Here is an 8,743-nt window from a genome sequence, read left to right on the forward strand (position 1 = left end):
TGATCTCAGCTCACTGAAACCTCAGCCTCCTGGGTTCAAGCGATTCTCCTGCCTTAGCCTCCCAAGTAGCTGTGATACAGGTACAAGCCACCACACCCAGCTGATTTTTGTGTTTTTAGCAGAGATGGGGTTTCACCATGTTGGTCAGTCTGGTCTTGAACTCCTGACCTCAAGTGATCCACCCACCTCGACCTCCCAAAGTGCTGGGATTACAGGCATGAGCCACCATGCCTGGTCTTTAATACCTTTTTTGACTGAACATTCAAGAAAAATATATAAGACTGGCAGGCTGTGCATTAAATGTTAATAGAAATTGCCAGTTGGTCTCCAAAGTGACTTTCCTCATTTACAATCTCACCAGGAGTGCAGGAAAGAACGCACTTTTCCACACTCTCCAACACTTGATGTTGGCACGTTGAAATTTTTGCCAATCTGATGGGAAAAAACGTCAAATTGATTTGCTTTTCCCTTCTTACTAATGATCTGAGCATCTTTTAATATGTGTATTAACCCTTTATATTTCTATTCTGTATCATGTCTATTCATAAATCTTTCCTACTTTTTTTTTTTTTTTTGAGATGGAGTCTTGCTCTGTTGCCCAGGCTGGAATGCAGTGGCGCAATCTCAGTTCGCTGCAACCTCTGCCTGCCAGGTTCAAGCGATTCTCCTGCCTTAGCCTCTTAAGAAGCTAGTATTACACGTGGATGCCACCACGCCCAGCTGATTTTTGTATTTTTAGTAGAGACAGGGTTTCACCATGTTGAGCAGGCTGGTCTCAAACTCCTGACCTCAGGTGCTCCGGCCGCCTCGGCCTCCCAAAGTGCTGGGATTACAGGCGTGAGCCGCCGTGCCCGGTCTACCTTTCCTACTTTTCGTTGAAGAAATTCTTTATATGTTTTGACTAATAACCCTTAGTTTGTTACATTGATGAAAATATTTTCTTATCTGCCAGTGCTCTTTTAACTTTCTTCATAAAGGCTTTTACATTCTGTACTTAAACTTAGGAATTTTGCTTTTCAGTAAATCTTATTTAAAACTCTTCACTGTCGTAAATATATTTTCCTAGCTTTTCTTCTATCACTCTTGTCATTTCTAAAAAAAAAAAAAAATGTTTACCTTTATTTCATTAATTTTGTTAGTGGTGTGAAGGACAAATTTTAATTTTATGTTTTCTACATAGTAAATTGTTCCAACATTTACCAAATAATCCACGTCCCCCCGACTGATTTGAAATGCCATCTTTATTCATACACTGAAGTCCAGTCTTTACATGGGTCTGTTTTTCTGAACTTCGATTTTTGTTCCAAGGATGTATTTATCCATGCATGTGCTAATATCACATTATATTTATTAAAATTACATTATAATATGCTTTGACATCTTGTGGGCAAAATTCCTCTCTTTGTTTTTTCTTTTTTCAAGCTGTCTGGGCTATTCTTGAGCATTTACTCTCCCATCTGAATATTAGAATCAGCTTGTCAAGTCCCATTAAAATCTTGATCAGGTTTTGATTGGGGTTGTATAGAATTTATAGATTTATTGGGGGATTAAAATGGAGCAAAATGTTAGTTCTTAGCCTTGGGATCTGGCACAGGGCAAGTGTGCAGGACTTTCATGGAGTCACGAACCCGCTGTCTGTGGAAGGTGGGCATCCCTTGCTCTCTGGACAGCCAAGGCCCTCTCTGGTCTTGGGTCAGGATGCCCAGTGTGGGCACTGGGAGCTGCTGTCATATTCTCCTGAGGAACACACAGCCACCAGGGATTCCTCCAGGTCTGCCGGGGCCTCCATGAGATGCCAACTCCTGGACCGGAAGGGTTGGTTTCCACGCTACTCACTCAGACCCATCAAATGCTCACTGAGCGCCTGCCACATGAAGGTGCTGGGTGCTGGGTGCTCCAGTGGCAGGCAAGAAACTCCCTTGTCTCAGAAAGACCTTCCTCCAGGTTCCCACAGGCGGGTGTGGAGCAGGGTCGGGGGATACTGAGGAAAGAGCCCCTCACTACCGCCTGGAGGGGACAGTCTCTGGGGCAGCTTTTGCAGGATGTGTCGGTTTTCCAGGCAGCACCAAGAATGGGGCTTTGCAGGGAGAGGACGGGCATGTCTGGAGACACAGTGGTGTGGGGAGGAAGCGGGGGAGGGGGTGGCCCGAGTCGGGGAAGGGCAGTTGGAGATGAAGGCTGCTTGGGTCTTGCTTGAGGCTTGTCTGAGTGGGGCCTGTGTGCCACCTGGGGGTGGAGGTAGGGTGCCAAGGGAAGGTGTCAGGTAGAAGGCCCAGGAATGGATGCAGAAAACCTGGTCAAGTCGTGTGTAACCACAGTGGAGACAGGGAGGAGGCAAGTGGATCAGCCCCATGTATTACATCTGTGTGTTTCAAGGGGCAGTGGGATGTATTTCCTTGTAGGTTTCAATGTTTATTAAAGGATAAGTAATAAAATGTGCTGACTTGAAGTCTACGTTGATTATTGTTATTATTAAAACCCAACAGTTACTTCAGAAATTGTTTAAAACGCAGACCAAGAGGTTTTATTTCAGAGTGGGTCATGTATCACTGGCATTGTGTAGACTTGCAGGTGTGTGGTAATAATAAAAGGCAGGCTGATTTGTAGTCGGTTGTATTATATTTGAAATTTTCCTTTTTTAAAAAAAATTAATTTTAAGTTCTGGGGTACCTGTGCTGGATGTGCAGGTTTGTTGCATAGGTAAACGTGTGCCACGGTGGTTTGCTGCACCTATCAGCCCATCACCTAGGTATTAAGCCCAGCATGCACTATTATCCCCAATGCTCTTCCTCCCCACAGTGTTTGGAATTTTCTACAAGCCATGCAACTGGGTGGATGGCTGCTACCACCCATGCTTGGTGCACTGCCAACCTGACCCTACGTATTTTCCAACCATTGCCTTTTTTTTCTATCCACTTTCACAGGAAATCCTTGTCCTCACTTCCTCACTGCTCATTCTTTATAAAATATTTGCTTGAATAGTGAGACTCTGCCAAAGAGTATTCGTGAAAATGCAGAATGTGTGCAGAGTAACAATCCACAAATCCTCATCTACCCACCATCCAGTTTGAGGTGCAGGACAATACATCAATTTTGAGGCCCTCTGTGAACACTCCCAGGTCCCCTCCCCTTCTCTCCTTCCTTTGGAGGCAATCATTTTTGTTTATTGATCATTCCTAGCTGTTCTTTATTGCTTGACCACAGGCTTGTGGGCCTAAACATTATTATATCATTTAGGTTTGCATGTTTTAAAATCTCATATGATTGAGTAATTTTGTGTATATTCTTCTGCTCCTTGCTTTTTTTTTTACTCAACATGATATTCCTGAGATTATCCATATTGTATGAATGAATAGCACTTAATTCTTTTTCGCCACCATATAGCATTCTGTTCTATGAATGGACCCCATAATACATGCATTCATTCTTCTGATGATTAACTTTGAATGGTTTATAGTTCTTTGAGTTTGTTTGTTTGTTTGTTTTTTGCTATCATAACAGCGTTGCTTATACAAGGCCAGTCTTCTGGTGCTCATGGGCCTGAATCCTCTATGGTAGACACCCTGGGGTGGAACTGCAAAGGCATAGGGTGGTCATTTCTTAAACTTTACTACATAATAGAAAATGTGACTTTGATAATTTAGACTCCACCAGTATGAAGTTCCCATTGTTTTGCATTATCATCAATACTTGATATTGTTACTGCCTGGAAATTGTTTAGTTTTTAATTGTTGGCACTCTTAGATGAAGGATATGACTGGGTACAGGATTCTGAGATCACTGTCTTTTTCCCTCAGTAGAATCTCAAACGCTTTCAGATGAAAAGAACACACCCAGGCCTACCTTAATGGTATATCAACTCCCTATAGCTTTGTTTAAAAAAAAAGAAAAGAAAAAAGAAAGCACACCAAGTTCCAGGCAGGATTAGCTTGGAGAAGTTTCTAAATCCCAGGGAAAACTTTTTAAAAGGTTTAAATATTCCAGATATAGGTAAAAAGTTCACTTACTAAGATCAGACTTCTCATTTGCTACTCTAAAATTCAGAAGACAGAGGAAGAATGCCATAAGGTTTGTACTATTATTATTCCCACTTTACAGATGAGAAACAGAAAGGTTAGAGTAGGTTCCTTAAGATTACAAATCTAACAAGTAATTTGTGATTCACACTTGTACTATCTGACTCCAGAATATACACTTTTATCTACTAAATTCTCCTAAGTAAGATTGGAATATCAGAAAACTACTTAAACATGTAAAGGCCTTTTATCCAAATTGAACAGCAAACAGTAATTCCATTGTCATTAAAATTAGGACCAAAAAAGGGATGCCTCTTATTCTTATCAACACTATTATTTAGTTCTAGCTAATGTAATTGGAAAAGAAAATAAACAAAGACAATCCAAACACTTGAAAAAAGTGATAAAGTTGTCTTTATTTGCAGATGATATAATTACATAGCTAGAAAATTTTAGCAATTAAACAACAAAAAGCTAAGGTGGCTGGATACTAGATAAATAAGCAACAACACAGTAGCTTTTCTTTATGTTAGAAATACCTAGAAATGGAAATGAAGTCATTACATTTGCAATAGGAACAAAACAATTATTTCTGAAATACAGAATACAAAACCCAGATAAATGGAAAGAGACACAGTATTCCTGGATGGAAAGAAAAGTGTCAGCAGGCATGGTGGCTTATACCTGTAATCCCAGCTCTTTTGGAGGCAGACATGGGTGGATCACTTGAGGCCAGGAGTTTAAGACCAGCCTGGCCAACATGGCAAAACCTGTCTCTACTAAAAGTACAAGAAAATTAGCCGGGTGAGGTGGCATGCACCTGTAATCCCAGCTACTCGGGAGGCTGAAACATGAGGATCACTTGAACCTGAGGTGATGCAGAAGGTGAAGGTTGCAGTGAGCTGAGATTGCATCACTGTACTTCAGCCTGGGTGACAGAGTGAGACTCTGTCTCAAAAAAAAAAAAAAAGAAAGAAAAAAGGAAAAGAAAAATAAGGTCAACAATTCTAAAATTAATATTATATATTTAATGCAATTCCAATGGGAATCCCTATAGATTTTTTTGGAGGCAAATTAGACAAATTAGACAAGTAAGTACTAAAGATTTGGCAAGAGAAAATGTTGAGGATAGTGAAAGGAGAGAGATATCCTACCAGATATTAAAACTTCTTATAAATCTTTTCTAATAAAATAAATAGGGAACTGGCACAACAATCAGTGAATAGTGATCTGAGAGGGGGAAAAGATGTTTTAGAAACAGATGCAAATATACTTTGGTGCCTAGTATTGATGAAAGTGTTATGTCAAGCAGAGGGGAAGGAATAGATAATTTAAAAGGATTTTTAACACTATTGGCAACAACTTGGAAGGAAATAGTTATATCTTTACCTCATGCCATATACAAAAATTAAATTCCACATGAAGTAATTACAAATTGTAAAGCTAAAGTAATTAAATTTTAGAATAGAGGAGACTATTTGTAAAGTCTAAAAGTGATTGACTTTAGTGAGCCAATCAGAAAACAGCACTCCAAAGGAGAGAACTGAGAGATTGCCCTACATGAAAGTGAAAAATAGCTCAATGGCAAAAGACTCCATAGTCACATGACAAATGACAGACTGAGAAAAAATATTTCTAAAACACTTGCCAAAGGGTTAAGAGCCCTAAAATAGAAAAAAAATCTCCAAGTATTTATAAGAAAAAGAAAAAAAATATGAAAGAAGGCAAAGTATATGAGTAGATAATTTATGGAAAAGATATATAACCATTAAATATAAAAGATGCTCAGCCACACTAGTAATCAGGAAATTGAAATTTAAATGACATGAAATGCCACTCTCATCTATCAAATTATCAAATATGAAGATCGATAATATTCAGTGGTGCCCAGTGTGGTGGCCCACGCCTGTAATCCCAGCACTTTGGGTGGCTGAGGCAGGCGGATAACTTGAGGTCAGGAGGTCGAGACCAGCCTGGCCAACATGGTGAAACCCCACCTCTACTAAAGTACAAAAATTAGTTGGGCATAGTGGTACATGCCTGTAATCCCAGCTACTTAGGAGGCTGAGGGAGGAGAATCATTTGAACTTGGAAGTGGAGGTTGCAGTGAGCTGAGACTGCGCCACTGCATTCCAGGAGCCTGGGCAACAGAGCGAGACTCTGTCTCAAAAAAAAAAAAAAAAAAAAAAAACAGTGGTGACATCATGTACAGGTAATGATCACTGTCAATACCCTGTGGGTGTCAGGAGTAATTTCTGTACACTTTTGGGAAGTTATTAGGGTATTACCTATTAAAAGTTAAAACATACATACACAGAAATTCTACTTCTGAAACTCTGTCCTGGGGAAATCAAAGCACGAGTATGCAAGGATACATTGTGTGTACAAGGCATATGTCCTTGGTGCTATCAGTGCCCCAACAATCTCCCCAGACACTCACCGTTCCAGTATATGCCCATAATGCCTACAACCTTCTGCCTGACAGCTTTCTCTTAAGAAGTCCATGGCTGGACAGGGAAGAATTGCTGGAGAGTTAGTGCCCTGGGAACAGTCTTTGAGGAAAGACAGATAAGAGTTTGAGAATAAATAACTCAACTTCTTTGCCCCTTGAGTGGAATAATTCTGAGGTGTGTTCTGTACCATTTTCCAGGCTTTCCAAGAAGACTAAACCTTAGTTGCTCACAGTGTGATCTGCTTGATTACTTACCCTTTGTTGGCTGTTTTTCACCTTATTGAATCACTTCTCCATTTTCTTCCTATTTCCTGGGATCAACTCCTTATACACTCAGCCCTCCATATTCATTGGTTCCGCATCCAGGGAATCAACCAACTGCAGATAAAAAATATTTGAAAAAAGCATTGTGTCTATACTGATGATGTACAGGTTTTTTCTTGTCATTCTTCTCTAAACAACAGTATAGACACTACTTACACAGCATTTACATTGTCTTAGGTATGATATTAATAATTATTATTTTTTGAGACAGGGTCTTGCCCTGTCACCCAGGCAGGATTTGAGTGGTGTGATCATGGCTCATGGCAGCCTTGACTTTTCAGGCTCAATTCATCCTCCCACCTCAGCCTCCTGAGTAGCTGGGACTACAGGCTAATTTTTGAATTTTTTGTAGAGATGGAGTTTCACCATGTTGCTCAGGCTAGTCTTGAACTCCTAGGCTCAAGCAGTCCGCTTGCCTCAGCCTTCCAATGTGCTGGGATTACAGGCGTGAGCCACTGTGCCAGCCTTTATAATTATTCTAGAGATGATTGAAATTATACAGGAGGGTGTGCATAGGTTATATGAAAATACTATGCCATGTTATACCAGGGACTGGAGGATCTGTGGATTTTGGTATCTGTGGGAGGCCCTGGAATTGCAAGGGATCTAGAATTGCCAAAACAATCTTGAAAAAGACAAATAAAATTAGAGGACTCACACTTTTGGGATTTCAAAACTTACTACCAATCAGCAGTAATGAAGACTGTGTGGTATTGGCAAAACAATTTGCATATAAATCAATGGAATAGAATTGAGTCCAAAAATACACCCATGTTTCTGTGGTGAACTGATTTTCAACAAAGGTGCCAACACCAGTCAATGGGGAAAGAACAGTCTTTTCAACAAATGGTGCTGGGACAACTGGACAGTCACATACAAAAAAATGAAGCTGTACACTTACCTCATACCATACACAAAAAGTAACTCAAAATGAATCAAAGACTGACATTAAACTACACTGAAACCCTAAAACTCCTTTAAGAAAACAGGGGTGAATCTTCATGACGTCAGTTTTGACAATGTAATCTTAGATATGGTATGAAAATCATGAGCAACAAGGGCAGGAATAAATAAGCATTAGATTTCAAAATTAAAAAGAATTTTGAAGGCTGGGTGTAGTAGCTTACACCTGTAATCCCAGCACTTTGGGAGGCCAAGGTGGGTGGATATCTTGAGGCCGGGAGTTTGAGACCAGCTTGTCCAATATGGTGAAACTCTGTCTCTACAATTACAAAAATTAGCTAGGTGTGGTGTTATACACCTGTAGTCCCAGCTACTTGGGAGGCTGAGGCATGAGAGTTGCTTGAATCTGGGAGAGGGAGGTTGCAGTGAGCTGAGATTGCACCAGTGAACTCCAGCCTGGACAACAGAGCAAGACTCCATCTAAAAAAATAAAAAATAACATAAACTAAAAATGTTTGTTCTTCAAAGACACTGTTAATAAAGCAAAAAATAAGCCACAAAATGGGGGAAAATATTTGCAAATCATATATCTGATAAGGAACTTGTATCTAGAATATATATAAATAACTCATATAATTCAATCAGACAAATAATGTAAAATGGGCAAAGACTTGAAGAGACACTTCTCCAAAGAAGATATACAAATGGCCAATAAGCACGTGAAAAGTTGCTCAACATCATTAGTCATGAGGGAAATACCACTCAAAGCCACAGTGAGGTACCACTTCACACATATTAGGATGACTAGATTAAAAAGCCAGAAGTAGTAAGTGATGATGAGCATGTAGAGAAGTTGGAACACTTAGCCATTGCTGGTGGGACTGTAGACTGGCACAGCCACTTATAAAAACAGCCTGATAGGGCTGGGCACAGTGACTCACATCTGTAATCCCAGCACTTTGGGAGGCCAAGGTGGGTGGATCACGAGGTCAGGAGATGGAGGCCATCCTAGCCAAGATGGTGAAACTCGTCTCTACTAAAATACAAA

This window comes from Cebus imitator, unplaced genomic scaffold (genome assembly GCF_001604975.1).
Source record: "Cebus imitator isolate Cc_AM_T3 unplaced genomic scaffold, Cebus_imitator-1.0 Scaffold52, whole genome shotgun sequence".
Classification (NCBI taxonomy): domain Eukaryota; kingdom Metazoa; phylum Chordata; class Mammalia; order Primates; family Cebidae; genus Cebus; species Cebus imitator.